This window comes from Balaenoptera ricei, chromosome 13, assembly GCF_028023285.1.
Source record: "Balaenoptera ricei isolate mBalRic1 chromosome 13, mBalRic1.hap2, whole genome shotgun sequence".
In the NCBI taxonomy this organism is placed as follows: domain Eukaryota; kingdom Metazoa; phylum Chordata; class Mammalia; order Artiodactyla; family Balaenopteridae; genus Balaenoptera; species Balaenoptera ricei.
The window spans coordinates 90,833,926-90,850,283 of NC_082651.1; the positions used below are offsets into that span (position 1 = coordinate 90,833,926).

A 16,358-nucleotide genomic window follows, 5' to 3' on the forward strand; every position below is an offset into this window, starting at 1 on the left:
AACTTTATAGGAATTCAGAAGAAAGAAGTGTGAGCCTATAGTCCACCACTGTCCTGAAGGCATCATTAGCATTGGAACCGGCGGTCTTTAATAGCTGGAGATGGAGGAGGGAGACATCCGAGGTACGTATATATTTATACACATGAGCAAAAGTTCAGAAGCAGAAAGGTCTTTCGAAGGAAGAAGAGGAGCTATGCTGAGAAAGGGAAATCTAACTTGCCCAGGGATTTAGAAGGAATGTTCTACCTGTCCTAGGATGGATGTCAGTGGATGGAGAGGAGCCCTGGATGGGATCAGCCCTTGTTGTTTTGTCTCCAGAGGGGATGCCCATCATTTGCAACATTATTGTTCATACAATAAATATTATCGTGTACCAGTTTGTGCCAAGTATCATTCTCAGCACTGCAGATGCTTCAGAGAATGTGTTTCCAAATGTGAAGGAGCGGAACCTGGTCCATGGAGGGAAGCGCTCAGTCCCTGGTTCATGATGGTAGTTCTCTCCTGATCATTCTCACTGCTGCCTCCTTTTCTTCCTCCAGCCCCCTGTCAGTCTCTTTATTTGTGGCTCCAGTCAAGGTTGCCCGGTCACTGGGAGCTCCCAGGATCAAGTGCAGCCTTCTCAGGCTGCTGTTCAGGGGCTCTACTCTCAGCCTCACTTTGTCCAGCCCTTGGTACTGTGACCACACCGGACCTCTTCCCACCTGAGCGTCTCCTTTGTCCCTCTACCTGGAGTGCCCTTGACCCCATTTCCTGCCTACTGAAGTCTAATCATCCCTCAAGGTTCAGCTTAAAAGGATCTGAACCCAATTTTCCCCAATCACAATGAACTCCTTCTTGTCCTGAGCCCACAGAGCAAATACCTCTATTTTAGCCTGTTTCCTATTCTGCCTTGTCATAAACTGGGCTGGCAACCACTTTGTCTACTCCTCAGGCCAGGGACATGTGTCCTGATTTCATCATTTAGCACTGTACCTGGCACTTTGTCCAAGCTCAAGACATCTCTTTAAAAAAAATAAATACGTGACAAGGATGTCCTTGAAATTAGAACAGTTTGGTTTAAATTTAGTTTAATTAAGACATTAAGGTTCATTTTTAAAAATGTATATTGTGAATAAGAACCACTGAAATTTAATCTCAACCTACTTGCCCCCTCACTGACAGTTTAATTTCACTGTAATCTTCATCATGTATGGCGGTGTAGCAAGAAGGATTTTCCCATAGAGCCACCCGAAGAAAAAAATGGATCGTCTTTGTGGGAATTGACAACAGGGTCTGGTCCAGGTCCAGGCACCTTGACTGACACAAATAAAAAATGGGGACGTGTTCATTCTGACCCGAAAGACCTCTCTACCCATTGGGAGACTATTTCATTCTAACTAGACCATGCCCTCCTGGCCCTTGTCTGAATTCTTGCCAAAACTCAGAGCATGAGCTGCACTGAGAAGCTCGTGGAAGCTCTTCGGACTGATTGTCAGAGTCCGGAGGAGGCTGGGATGGCATCAAGTCCTGCATGGGGACCCTGGAGCTCAGAAAGTAAAAGGACTTGGCCAAGGTCTCCTGAAGCTTTCTGCACTCCAGGACCTGGGTGCCTCATGTCGCAACCCGCACATTCCTGCAGCAACTGACACAGCCCCCAGCATATGGCTTGGCCCATTGTAGGGGTTTGATAAAGTTTCATGATTGACTGGGAAAGGAAGCAGGAGAGGCCTGGGCCTGCAGAAGGGCCCCCTCAACAGGAGCTCTGACTCACAACCTGTTTGGCACTGCGCAGCCCTCTCTGGTTTCCTGAATCTCTCTCTCTAATGGCGGATGTTTTAAAACAATGATCATGACAATGACATTGTAATCCCCTACTTTCCCTTGCATCATAGAATTTTTTCAAGTGTTTTTGCAGACTTGCTCTTAAGGGTAGTTACGTTTTTTGGACTAAGTATTTGCAAAAACTTTTTTTGGTGGTCCCATCAGATAACGGCGGCCCCCAGGGCTGGGAATCTGTTAACAGTATGTGCGGGGAGGACAGGGCGGAAAGCTGGGTTCAGGAGCAGACTAATTAGTGAGTGGGGTGGAGGTTGGGATGGTCTGACTGGGTGCATGAGCAGTAATTTGAGGGCGGGTGTGCGTCCAGGGATGGATCAGAGGGCCTTTCTCCCGTCTTTTTTTTTGTTTTTTAGAGGAATAGTGGGTACGGGGGGATTCCCTGTGTAGAAGCAGCAGGGGCACATCCGGGCTTCCTCCCGGAGGGCAAAGCCAGCGGCCAAGGCCTAGAAAAGGGCAGGGGTTTCTGCGTGCGTAGATGGTCAGCACGAGGGATCTGGCGCGGGTCTGGGGACCCTGCCTGGTGACGGCGGGGGTGGGGCTCCCCGGGGGCTGGGGCGGGGCGGCCGCAGCGGGCGGGGCTGGAGGCGGGGCGGGGCGGGGCTCCGGGGCCGTCTCGCAGGCTGCGGCGGCCGCGGGAGAGGCGTCCACAGCGGCGGCGGCGGCTGGGGCAGCGGCGGACCGGCGGCCGAGCAGGGCGGCGGCGGCTCGTGGTGAGCGGGGCGCGGGCCCGGCGCGGGCGCGGCGGGGAGCGCGGCCGGGGGCCTGCAGGGAAGCGGGCTCGGGAGGCGCCCGGCGAGCACTGCCATCCTTCCCCAGCTCCGGACGCAGCCTTCGGGGGAGGGCGGGAGGGAGAGCCGAGGACCCAGTCCCTTCGCCCTTCTGCAGCGGTCGCCGTCCAGATGTCCGACTAGGCGCCCCACTGCCCCTTCTCCCGAGGACAGCCTCCTGCTTGTGTTCCAGGGCACCTCCCTCGCCCCTCAACCACTCAACCTCCTCCCCCAACCCCCAACGCCAGGTATCTTCAGCTCCAAAGCCATTCTTCCAGAGGACCCCCGGCTCTGCTTCCCCATGCCCACCACCAGAGGCCCGGCTCTCCAGCACTCTCTGCAGCCCCAGAGGCAGAGATGGCCCCCGTCCCTAGGGCCCGCACACCTGGACTCTTCTGCTGCCACCTGCCAGGGACTCTTCCTAGACAGCCAGCCAGCTGCTGTGCCCCCGGACCCAGGCCTCCTTGCCGTCACTCTCCTCCATCTCAGAATCCCAGTCTGAAGAAAGGGACTTTAGGGATCCTGAGCTTTGGGAACAATTTGACCCACTTCCCAAAAGGCTGATTCTGGACCAGCCAGGCTATTTGGTGGAGACACCTGTCTTGCCTGCCAGTCGAAGGACCGACAGGTCTCTGGCAAAACGGGCCAGCGGGTCCCTGGGTCCTCCTCCAAGCTGCCCTGACTTGCTGACCAGTGCCCCCAGAGACCAGGACCAAGAGCTTTTGTCATTTAAGACCTCCGAAGCTCTTTGCCGACCCCACCCCCAGTTCCCCAGAATTCCGCCCCTGCTGTGTGGGAGTGCAGGGTCCAGCACTGATGGGCCACCATCCTGGCCCTGGCCTCCCCTCCCATGCCCTTGTTACCCGGCTGCCTGCTCCCCGGGGAACCCAGGGCAGAGTAGTGGAGCTGGGATTCAGGGCCTCGGTCTCCCCCCCAGCCCTTTGGTCTTCCTTCCTTTCCCTGTTAGAAACTTTTCCCCTCTTTCGCTGGTCACCATCACTCTGGTTGGGCCTGGGCCATCTGCACAGCGCTGTGTCCCCAGGGCACAGAAAGCTGGGCTGGGACCACGAAGGGCTGGGACGTGTGCTGGGCCAGCATGAGGAGGGTGGCTGTTAGCCAGGTCAGGCTGGGCGCCTGGGCCTGGGGGCCAGAGCTTTAGGGTGGGTCGTTGGCTTTCACTGAGCCCCGAAGGGGGTCCGAGGGCTTGCTTTGCTGTGAAGAGAGGGGGCAGAGCAGGGGCTGTTTTTCCTGCCTGCTTCTGACTGTCTTGTGTTGCTATGGTGACAGTTTTGCCTCTCTTCCTTCTTCTGACTCTTCTGGAAGCTGGTTTTTATTGGTCTGTTGTTCTGTCTTTTATGGCTCTAATTTCTCCTTTCTATTTGCTCTGAAATAAACAGTCATAAACATGGGCGCTGGGCCCAGGCTGGGGGCTGGCAGAACTTCACCTCTTCCTGGCCCCGGGCTCCTGTGAGAGGAGAGTAGGGGAAAGAGGTGGGGACAGACCTGGCCACACTCCCTCCTGGCCCCAGCTCTGGGAGGGTGGCAGAGGCATCACAGTCTCAGGCACACAGCGGGTAGCACGCTGCCTCGGTGCTAATAATAGACCCAAGTGTGATGGAGAAGCCCGCTAATGTTATTTCCTTTCATCTTCAAGGCAGCTCTGTGGGGTAGGGGCCGTCCCCACTTTGCAGATGACAAAACTAAGCTCAGAGTGAGCTACTTCCCTCAGGTCACTCTGCTTTTAGCACATAGTCGGCGCTGAGATTTTGTTGAATGGGTGGAAAAGTGATGGAGCTGGTGCGCAAAAGCCCAGCTTGCTGCCTGGCCGCCCCGAGGGCTTCTGGGTCCTGCTCCCAGAGGACCAACAGAGCCCCTTAAACCCATGTGCTGGGAGACTCATTGAAGGGTTTTCCCCAGTTTCCCCACTGGACTCCCGTGCAGGCCACTGCCAGAGAGCGGCCTGTCAGGTCCCTCGTGCACCCTTGACCCTGCTGTTGGGGACTCAAGTTGGGAGGAGAGTCAAGGCACTTGTGACTTCCTGTTTATGCTCAGCACCCAGAAGCGTTCAGTTTGCTTTTACTCTCAGGGCTTAGATGCAGCCGGGTGAGTCAGGGACACCGAGAGCCCAGGAGACCTTCCCAAGTCAGCCCTGGGCGAGGAGTTCAGAGCTGTCCGGCCCTGGGTCACGGACAGTCAGCCGTCCGCCACACTCTCCAGAGAAGCTGCCCCCCTTTTCCCTTTTATTTTTCCCTTCACTACACACTCTTCTTTCCCATCCCTCCCCTTTCTCCCTTCACATTGCCAGTGCTCTAGGCCTGTTAGTAATGAGCTGGAAAAGCACCATGGTAGCATGAAAAAACCTGGGAGTCAACAGCCTCATTGTCAAATTCCAGCCCTGGGGCAGTCAGTTCACTCACATGGGCCTCAGTTTCAACCTTTCAAATGGGGTTGATAGCATCTGTCCAAATGGTTACATTTGCTTGTTTTTGTAGGATGGAATGGAGTAGCTTACAGGGTTTGCTTTACAAAGTTGAAAGCCTGAAGGGCCCATAATGTTCTCCTCCTGTTGGGAGGTCTCAGTGTTAAAGAGAACCCAAGCCACTGCCCAGAGATCAAGAACTGACTTAGGAATAATTAAGCTGTAAAATCTCAGGAGTAGAGGCATTCTCTAGTCATCTTGTCCAGAGTTGATGCTGAATCAATCCATTTCTTTATTTTTGCACCTTCCATTAACTGAGCATCTACTCTGTACCAAATAACACTTTGGGGAACTGGGGATTTAAAAAACATGAACACTATTCCTGGTTTCAAAGAATGTAGTCTGGGGGTAAAGACAGTCATGAAAAGAGATCCTTATGATACCATCGAAGAAGTGGTGTGATCAGGGAAAAGGCAGGGAGATGTGGAGCCCAGAGATGGTGACTTGACTAGCCACCCACCCCTTTATGGTTGAATCAGGCAGCCTGTGCTTTGAGGCTGAAATACAGCTCTCTTAGCACCGCCCACCTGGCAAGCCCTCGGTCAGGCCCTCGCAGCGATGGGTGATGAGTCCCGAGCCCCTCAGCTCTGTGAACAGTGTCGGGAGAGAGGCATGTGGCAGGAGCCAGCCCTGCCTTCCTTGCTGAGTATTTTTTTTTTTTAAATTTATTGGCTGCGTCGGGTCTTCGTTGCTGCGCGCGGGCTTTCTCTAGTTGCAGCGAGCGGGGGCTGCTCTTCGTTGCGGTGCGCCGGCTTCTCATGGCGGTGGCTTCTCTGGTTGCGGAGCACGGGCTCTAGGCACGCGGGCTTCAGTAGTTGTGGCTCACGGGCTCTAGAGCGCAGGCTCAGTAGTTGTGGCGCGCGGGCTTAGTTGTTCCGCGGCACGTGGGCTCTTCCCGGACCAGAGCTCGTACCCATGTCTCCTGCATTGGCAGGTGGGTTCCCATCCACTGCGCCACCAGGGAAGTCCCCTTGCTGAGTCCTTACTCATCCACTCATAGTAGCCTCTGACTCCTATTTCATCTTGGTCAAAATCCTTTCGCAAAGGCTACATGAATTACCTGACAAGGCAGCATGGTGATTGGGAAGAAAGCGGACTTTGGGAACCAGCCATGAGCTCAAACTCTACTACTACTGTGTCCTAAGTGTGGGATCCTGAGGGAGTATCTAACCTCTCTGAGCCTCAGTTCTTGTATCTGTAAAATGGCAATAATGAGACTTGCCTTCTAGGAAGTGAATGATCTTATGTATTTATAGGGTCTGGCATGGTGCCCACCTCACACTTGCTGTTATTCAGTTATATTGATTAGAAAAGAGTTCTCAGTTACTGGGCCTCTGGGTCCTCTTAGAACCATGGTGGGGAGCTCTTTGGACTAATTCTGGCCTTCAGAGATCCATTCATTATCTGGGAAGGTTAAAAATTGCCCATGCTCAGGTTCTAAGCACTGCTGGTTAATCTTTGAGTTATCTCTCACCAGATAAACAATGTTCTACGCATGGTGATACTGCAAATCAGCAACACTTTGATTTCCTCAAAGGGGAACAGATTTGAAATGGCAACAAACACCCTGAGTTTCAAAAACATGTTACTCTGAGAATACTTTAATTTGATGTAGTCCCACTTGCTTATTTTTGCTTTTGTTTCCTTTGCTTTTGGTGTCAAATCCAAAAAATTCATTGCCAAGACCTACATCAAGGAGATTACCACCTATGTTTTCTTCTAGAAGTTTTATGGTTTTAGGTCTTGCATTCAATCTATTTTTTGAGTTACTTTTTGTGTATGGTGTAAGATAGTGGCCCAGTTTGGTTCTTTTGCACGTGGCTGTCGTTTTCCCAACACCATTTATTGAAGAGAGTGACCTTTCCCCATTGCATGTTCTGGCTCCTCTGTCAGACAATACTTTAAAATGAATGCTTCACATTTTTTATTCTGGGCATGTTTAGCTTCCTGTTATTTTTTTTAAGTTACCCTATCTATGGATAGACATTTTCTCAAATCATCACTGCAACTCTGTGACATTAGTATTATTATGCCCTTTTGACAGTAAAGGAAACTGGGAAAGGTCCCTTGCACAGAGTCCGGCAGCTAGTTAAGTGGCAGGGCCAGAATTTAAAACTGGGCCCGACTTGCTCTTCGTGCTAGCGTACACAGCCTTGTCATCTCCTTGGCTGGCATGTCAGTGACTTGAAATAATTGTGTTTGGAGTATGCAAGCAGATTTTAATGGGGGTGGAACCGGTCAGGGCTGAAACTCGGACCCATAGTAAATATTTAGAGACTTTATTAGGGTTTTGTTCTCAGCACAGCATGAACGAGGCTTTCGGCAGTTGGCTGAGGCTTCATTCCTAGAAGTGGTGAAGAGGAGTTTGGCATGTACGAGTTCAGAAAAAATGTTTGGTGATGCTCAAAGTAGCTTCCTTTGCCCAAGAATGGGTTCTAGTTTGTCGCTGAAATAAATTCAATTGATTTTAGAACTGAACATATGAACGGAAAGCATGACAGGTGCACCCCAAGGATCTAGGAACAGAAGCAAGAAGGTCAGAAAATGTGGGTCAGTGGCCCTACAGATGCAGGGGTGGTTGGGATTCCGTCTGTCAGTGTAAGTCATGTCTAGGAAGATGGAGGTAGAAAAGCGATTACAGAATGGCTCACTCCTAGCCTTTCTTGGGTAATTTAGAAGCTGAATTTACCTGGTCTGAGAGCCCCATTGTCCTGAAAACGGTGCCATGTTTGCCAGCAACGTGCTTACCTGGTCCAGCTTAGCTCTGTAGACAGATCCGTTTCTATTTGCAATTATCTCAGGGCCTGAGTCTGGTGTCCGCTTATTTAATGACTTCACTTTCTGATAAAAATTCTGTATGGCATAGATAATTAAATCTTTAAAATGAAACTGGGGATATGGGGATATATGTATAGGTATAGCTGATTCACTTTGTTATATAGCAGAAACTAACACAACATTGTAAAGCAATTATACTCCACTAAAGATGTTTAAAAAAAAAAATGAAACTGGGGAAATGGGATGCCCCCAAAGAGTTGAATTGCAGTTTTATGATGGGTCAAGTATAAAAATGAGATCATTCACTCATTTGCTTAGCAAATGTGTACGGGACAGGCTCTTGCCTTGTGCTGCGCTAGACGGAATACAGTGATGGAGATGGCTTTGTCCCTGGCCTCAGGTAGCTCTCACTCCAGGCAGGAAACACACACCTAAAATGGAGCTTGGAGAGTGTCAGAGAGAGTGCGGAGGGCGGGGAGGAAGGGGGGAAGTCATTGTTTCACCTCTTATGGCAACACCGCCCCCTCCCTCCCCGTGGGTGTTGTCTGTGGTGCACCTGACACGTTGCAGGGAGAGGAAGCCTGAAAGAGAAAAGTACAAGCCTGGACGGAGAACAAGCCGGCTCTGCTCTCAGCCCCGTCCTCGTCCTCGCTGCCTGCGTGGAGGAGGAGGAGCAGACACGGTAGTCCCCCCACCGCCGCGGTTTCACGTACCCACGGTCGACTTCGGTCTGAAAATATGAAGTGGAAAATTCCAAAAATAAACAACTCGTCAGTTTTAAATTGTGCACCGTTCTGAGGGGCGTGATGAAATCGAGCACCTTCCCGCTCCGTCCCCCCTGGGATGTGAATCATCCCTTTGTCCAGCGTATCCCTCCTGTGAGTCACTTAGCACCCATCTTGGTTATCAGATAGACTGTGGCGGTATCACATTGCTTGGGTTCAGGGAACCCTTATTTTACTTAATAATGGGCAAGAGTGGTGACGCTGGCGATTCGGATGCGCCGAAGAGAAGCCATAAAGTGCTTCCTTTCAGTGAAAAGGTGAAAATTCTCAACTTAATAAAGAAAGAAAAAAAATCTTTGCTGAGGTTGGTAAGATCTAGAGTAAGAAATTCATGCTAATTTTGCCGTCACACCTCATATGGCAAAAGTCACAGCTACATAAGGAATGTTTAGTTAAGATCGAAAAGGCATTAAATTTATACAATAAGATACTTAGAGAGGCCACATTTACATAACTTTTATTACAGCGTATTGTTATAACGGGTCTATTTTTTATTAGTTACTGGTGTTATCTCTGACTGTGACTAATTTATAAATTAAACTTTATCATAGGCATGTGTGTATAGGAAAAACCATAGTATATGTAAGGTTCAGTACTATCTGTAGTTTCCACTGGCGGTCTTGGAACATACCCCCTGAGGATAAGAGGAGACCACCGTACTTCACTTTCACTGTAGGTAATATGGGAAGGTTGGATTTGGTGACTTAGAAGGGTGCTTCCAACACCTAGCCGATGATTCTAATAAACCCTTGGGCTTCTGTCCCAAAGTGACAGGTGAAGAAGCAAAACCCGGCAGCCTTAGTCAGCAAGGTTTCAGAGGCAGAGCTGGGATGGGGAGAGCCGAGGGTGTTTTCAAAGAACAGAGAAACCTTGCGCCCCCTCGTAGAAAGGGAGCCAAGTCTGATGGAGCATTCAGATAAATAGTTGAAAGTCAAGGCTGTTGACAAAAGGGAGAGCCAGGAGGGATGCAGGAGCTCAGCAGCGGTGGGAAGGACCGTCACCAGCTCACTCCCATGTTCCAGGGTCTCCACCGCCTGGGATGTGGAGGGCTGACCTCAGAGACGCTTTGGTCACTGCAGAATGCCCTTCTGTTTTAAGTTAATGTCTGTTTTAAAAAATCATTTGGTTTGATGATTTCCGGGTTTTAGAATAAATTAAAATGCATCATCGTTTTAGGACCGTGAGGAACAGTGCCAAACACACAACTATCTCAACACACCGTCAAGCTCTCTCATTCCCAGTGGCATCCAAACTCAGGCTCTTCCAGTAGCAACGGTGAGGCCAGATGCCTGGCACCTGGAGTAGAGAGACAGAGAAAACCCGCTCGAAGCAGCCTGGGCTTTCGCAAGTTATGCCATCTCTTTGAGTCTTGTGTTTCCTTGTGTAAAATGTGGGTGGCAGCAAAACCTTCTGAATAATGAGCATTTAATATCCACTTTTAGCAATCCCCTAAAGAGCTTTAGAAACAGATATCCCCATTCTGTGGATGGGGAAACTGAGGTCCACAGGTGTTAAGAAACTTGCATAATGTCACATCATTAGGAAGGTTGCACAGCTGGCACCTGAAACCATGTCTGTGTGCTTTCAAAGCGTGGTCTCTCCTTACCACCAACCCTAGGAAAGAGGATGCCAACTCTTTGAGATCCAGAGAGGTGAAATGTGCACCTAGAAGTTCCGTGAGAACATCCCAGGGCTGCAGGGTGAGTGTGCATCTGAAGCTCACAGACCTGGGTGGAATCCTGGCTTTTCCCTTGGGCAGATGTCTTAGGCTTACTGAGTTTTCTAATTTTTGAACTGAAGTTAATAATATTTGTGGTCCAGGAATATTGCAAAGAATACAGGCATACCTCGTTTTACTGCACTTCCCAGATATTGCGTTTTTTTACAAATTGAAAGTTTGTGGCAAGCCTCGGTCGATCAAGTCTGAGCCATTTTTCCAACAGAACTTGCTCACTTCATGTCTCCGTGTCACATTTTGGTAATTCTGGCAATATTTCAAGCTTTTTCATTTTTATTATATTTGTTTTGGACATCTGTGATCAATGATCTTTGATGTGACTGCTATAACTTGCTGAAGACTCAGATGATGGTTAGCATTTTTTAGCAATAAAATTTAAATTTTAAAAATTAAGGTATGTACATTTTTAGACGCAGTGCTCTTGCACACTTAATAGTCTACAGTTTAGTGTAAACATAACTTTTATATGCACTGGGAAACCAGTTTATGTGATTCGCTTTATTGCGGTGATCTGAAAACGAACCCACATTATCTCCAAGGTGTGCCTGTAAATGAATTAAACATTGTCAGTCTCCCTTTTTTGCCTGATCTTTTAAGAAAATGTGTTTGAAAAGTTCTCGATCTACTTCCTTGAGGCTCCGTTTTATTTGTTGTTTTAAGTTGGAAACAACAGGGAACTTCTTTCTCTGATAGACGCATTCTGGAATTGCCCCGACAAAGCCCCCCAAATCCACTCTTCTGGACCTATATTTCTAGCTCGTAAGCCTTCATTTTAAACTTGAAATGAACCTGGCTGTGTTTCTTACTGGAGTGTAATAAGGATAAGAATTCCAGTCGGCATCCAGCATTGCACCTGCTGTGTGATCAGTCTCCCACCCTGTCTTTCCTATATTTTGTAAATGCACGTGTATGCTTTTTTCCCCCTGAACTGTTGAGGTTTGAAATCTGTGCCCTTGAGTACCTTCAGAAGTAATCAATGGAGCCGTAAGCTATTTTCTGACATTCCCTTATTTTCAAGTCCAAAATCCAAAATGCTCTGAAAATGCAGTTTGGTTTTTTTTTTTCATAACTCATTTGGAGGCAAAAGCTGGCCTGATGGTACATGAGACTATTTTTAGTTTTTATTTATCCCACTCAGATGAACAAGTTTTTCATCAGAAGGATGAGTGCTCCAGACCCTGCTGGGGGTACATATAACATGCTATCTGTACTATATTACCTTTCTAAAATCTGAAAAATTCTGAATTTGGAAGCACATCTGAGCAAGGGGTTTCAAAGAAGCATTTGTGAATCTCCCTTTCTAAAAGCCCAAAGGAACTCACAGCACCCCTGGGATTGGGGCGTTGGGGAGGCACCAGAGGGACCCCCCCAATGTCTACCTGATACCAAATGCTGGGGTGACATGGTTCATCGTGTACTCATCAAAAGCCTTCATGGCCAGTTTTCTATTTCCTCAATTTAAATAATAGGAAATAAATTAAATGAGCAGGCTTGGCACAAAAACAAAACAAAAACAGCAATAAGAAAACCTTTTAAAAGCATGGGTTCCTAAGTTTCATTGGGACAAAGTATTTTTTTAAAAATTCCATAGAACTAAAAATAAGCTGGGAATTTTTGATCTAGCGTGGCTTATAATCAAGTTTCACAACTGGCTTTTGGGGGGGAAGGTAGAAGGGAATTTTTAAATCCTACTCATCATTTTAGCCTTGTGAGGAGGAAGCAGGGCTTGGAGAGCGAACATGAGGAAGTAAAAAGGCCCGAGTAGGCGTGAGAAGGTCTTGGTTCTTATCTTGGGTCTGTTCTTGACTTGTTGAGTGATCTGGGCATGCTGCCTCCCTTCTCTGGGCTCTAGGAACTCCGTTTTGAAGTCATTTAATTCTTTCTCTCTCTCTCTGTCTCTGAGAGTCTAGGAGTAGAGGCTGGGGCCCCCAAGGCGAGTGAAAAGCGCCGAGCTGCCCCCCTGGCTGCATTCTCGCAGCTTCCATCCATCTGGCCTCCAGCCAGACCGGAGGGCGGTGAACAGCTTCCGCGTGCTCTTCGTTGGTCTCCCCCAGGTCTTTCCTTTCTCCTGCTCTCACAGCACGACCCTCTGACACTGTAGGCTGGTTTGTGTGGGATTCACTATGGCCCCAGCACCTCCCCTGATGCCCAGGGAGGGCTCACAGGATGTTTAACGAAGCACTGCAGGTGAAACTGCCCTGCTGGTGATGGCCAGCGCCGAGGGTTGCCCTGGGGCTATGGTCAAGGCCATGCTAGGCACTGCTGAGGGGGTGTTGGGAAGGAGAGTGGGAGCTGCCAGGTGCAGAGCACAGGACCACTGCAAGTTCTGCCCAAGGAGACGGAATAGGTCCCCGCCGTGGCCTGTGTGGGCGAGGGGTTGGCATGTAGCGCATTTAGGTAAAGGGCGTTGGGGACCCACCTACCTCCCTCTCATTTTCTCCCTTCCTCCCTTCCTTCCTCCCTTCCTTCATTCCTTCCTCCCTCCCGCCCTCCCTCCCTCCGCCCTCCCTCTCTCTCTCTCTCTTTCTTTCTTTCTCTTTGGAATTTACTCTTAACGTATCATAATTCTGACTTTTGCCGGGTTGAAAGTTCCTGGAGAATCTAACGAGGTTTAAAAAGTTGGTGATTCTGTCTCTCTCAGAGCCCCTGCCCTGCCCACCCCGGAGATGTTCACTTAGCAGTAACTCATGATAGGAACTGGGCCCCTGACCTTGGACGTGGGTTTCCACGGTGGAGAAGTGATCTTGACATTTAGGATCCTGAGGTCCTTCAGTTCGCACAGGCTGTGGGACCCTCCGGGCAGCGGTAAATCCGGTTAACACCAGGGGCACATTGAGAGGAGGGCACCTGTCGGGGTTCCTGGTCCCTATAAATCAGTGAGACCTGGACTCCCATGGGTGAGCGTGTGGGTGTGGGTGTATGCCTGCTGTGTGGGTGCGTGAGCGTGCACGGTGTGTCGGTGTGCGCACGATGTGTGGTGTGTGTGCGGCATAGGTGTGAGTGTGAGCCGGTGTGAGTGCATGGATTCGGGGATCCTTTCAGATCCTGGGAGGCGCTACCAAGGCCCGGGTCTGGCGTTGTCTGGTCGAGGCTCCCCACAGCCCGACCCCCGGCCTTTGTGTAGCTCCAAACGGAACTGACCACCTAGCGGCTCCCGCGGGGCTGAAGGCCCTTTAATCTTTCAGAGACCAGTGACCACCGACAAAGGCAATTCGGAGGTTAACTGGCAGGAAACAACTAAATTATGTTTTCTTAGGGAGAAATATCTAATCCTTCTGCTTTGGAAACCCAGAACCCTGTCAAAGCTGATTTTATACATATTTGAAAAGACATAAGTCATTTGAGCATAAGACTTTAAAAGTAAAGATAAACAAGAGAAAAGCCTAATATGGGTTTTAAAAAATAAAGGACTAGGGATACGGTCAGTTGCATTTGACAGCCGGGTGGGGGAAGGTAGGAAAGGATGATGAAAGTGGAAAGGAATGGAAGGAGAAAGAGAAACACAGAAGAGAAACCGTTTGAGCTGCCTTCGCCCTGTGACAGGCGCCGGGCCCGTCTCCTGGTCTGGACCCTTCCAGGCCAAACCCAGGCCGGGCTTAGCAGAGTCGGGAGGCTGGAGCGGAGGGAGGAGGCGGGGTAGAAGAAGGGCGTTGAGGGTCCTTGCACGGTTTGCCCGCTACGCTCCCGAGGATGAAGGAGACCTCTGGGGTGGTGGGCAGCACACTGTCCAGGGAGCCCCCTGGGAGCTGAGGCCTCTCGCTGACCCACCTAACCTTCTGTAATCCTGTCTCTGTCTGCGCCTCAGTTTCCTGGCCTGCGGTTGCTGTGGCCGAGAACTCTCTTGTCCGTGTGTGCAAAAGGGGGGCTTCCTCCCACGTGACTGGGGGCGAGTGTGCAAGTTCCTGCTGGTGGGGATGAAATGCTCTGTGCATCTCCCCTATTGTTTCCTCCTTTCAAACCACCTGTGTGTGAAGGCCCCTTTCACGCTGTCCACTCGGTAATCCGCTAGTAAGGCTGTGGGTTGTGCAGATATATCTGTTCCACCTCAAATTCAGGAAATGATTTGAGTAGCTCTTATCAGCTAAAATAGCAACAGTGTGCTGGCTATTTCATAGTATATGCGCTTGAGTTATTTTTTTCTGCATAGTTACTTACAGGTTACCCAATACCAACATGACCCCTAATTTTTCAAAGTATACCACATTTTCAGTTATGTTCATTACAATGAATTGTGATCTTCAACATGCCTTTAATACCTATCAGTTCTCTTTTGCTAGTCTGTTTGTATACATCCCTCACCCTACAGACAACCTTGCAAGGTAGATACATTTCTTTCTCTTTTGCAGATAAAGACTGAAGCTAAGACAGTTTTAAAAACTTGCTTTAAGGACATAGGATTGAAAATGGGGCACCAGGATTTTGAGTCAAGTCTGTCTGGCTCTCAAAGCCCTACACTTTCCCACACCACATAGTTCACACTGCTTCCAGGCCACAGTTTTATTTTTTTTTAGGAAAATCAAATCTTTTTTTTTTCCTGCCATGGTTGTACTTAAGCCTCAGAAAATGCAATCATGGCTGGAGTTCTTTGCCTCCTTCCAGCATGGAGTCCTATGGTTCTCCCTCCCATAATGTAAACTTCATGCAAATAATATATTCCATATAACAAACTTTTGCCATGCACTCCTCAAGTGCCAGACACTGTTCTAGAAACTTTTATGTTTCATTGAATGGGAGATGTTGTGGACTTTATTTTATAGAGGTCAAAACTAAGTCTCAGAGAGATGTAATTGTTTACCTGAAGACAGACAGCACATGGAAGGTTGTGGCTTGCTTTGTGAATTAACAATTCAGAGTATGGTTCTTTCGGGGGCTTGGGATTTTGCCTTTGGCTGAGGACCGAAGCACCCCTTGTGGAATCATGAAATGGAGTCCAACTGACCCACCCAGCTTTCTGCCTCATTGTCTCTGTCTGCTGCGGTCAGAACCCGATCTGGTGGTTGTGGAGAAAGGCATGGTTCCTCTTGTCTTTTCCCATCTTGCATCAGCCTGTACCATCCTTGGCTTATCTGAGCTGGCCCCAACTCCTGTTCTAGTTCCATGGCTCATCACAGACTTACCAATGTTATGCATTAGCTTCATATTACAGAAGAGACCGCGGTAATGTGATTTACCCAGGATCACACACGAGCTATGCATGCTCTTTCCAAGATGCTCTTTCCTTACCCAGACAGAGTCTCTGAAATTTACTTCTGGTGTTACATTCTCCTGGAAACCTCCCCCAACTCCCCATCAAATTCATCCGTCCATCCATTCATTCATCCATCCATCCATCATCCAGCCACTTATTCAACATATATTTGTTGAGCACCCACAATGAGTCAGGCACTTCTCTGGGTCAGTATCTGGAGAGTCAGCAGTGAAACAAACAGACCCCCTGCCCCCATGGAGTTTATAATCTATCAGGGAAAGATGGACCATAGACATATAAGCAAGTAAAATGGAGATGATGTTAGACAGTCACATGTTGATGAAGGAAGATGAAGCAGAGATGGGTGTACAGAGTGAGGGGTGTGGGGACGGAGTCTGGGGGGAAAGAGTTGCTATTTTAGGTTGGGTGGTCAGGGAAGTCCTCAGAGAGGATGACAGTGGGGGGCAGGCCTGCAGGGAGTGAGAGGGTGAACCACACAGCTCGCTGGGGGAAACGTGTTCCAGGCGGGGAAACGTGTTCCAGGCGGGGAAACGTGTTCCAGGCGGAGAGTCGGCAAGTGCAAAACCTCAAAACCTGGCCCGGGGAGGAGCAGCACGGAGGCCAGGGCTGTGGTTGAGTGGACGAGTGGCAGGTGGGGAGGTCGGGGACACAGCCAAGGGCCGGCCAGTGACTTCAGTGCTCTCCTGCTGCTGCTTCCGACTGAGAACCTTTGCTGTATGTCTGCAGCCTCCTTTTCCACTGGTCTGTCCTCACACTGGCCTGTGCACCCTGGAGGGAAGGCCTC

The 16,358-nt window shown here is 49.5% G+C and overlaps 1 protein-coding gene across 2 annotated transcripts in view; it reads left to right on the forward strand.

Moving 5' to 3' along the window:
* The first annotated feature begins 2,445 nt into the window (after positions 1–2,445).
* The window catches only part of CYRIA (CYFIP related Rac1 interactor A), a 108,509-nt gene continuing 94,596 nt past the window's right edge, over positions 2,446–16,358 (forward strand). For both annotated transcript variants that reach the window (XM_059942177.1, XM_059942178.1), the window contains exon 1: positions 2,446–2,528. The gene's annotated coding sequence lies outside the window, so the exon portion shown is untranslated. The remainder of the gene's footprint in view (positions 2,529–16,358) is intronic.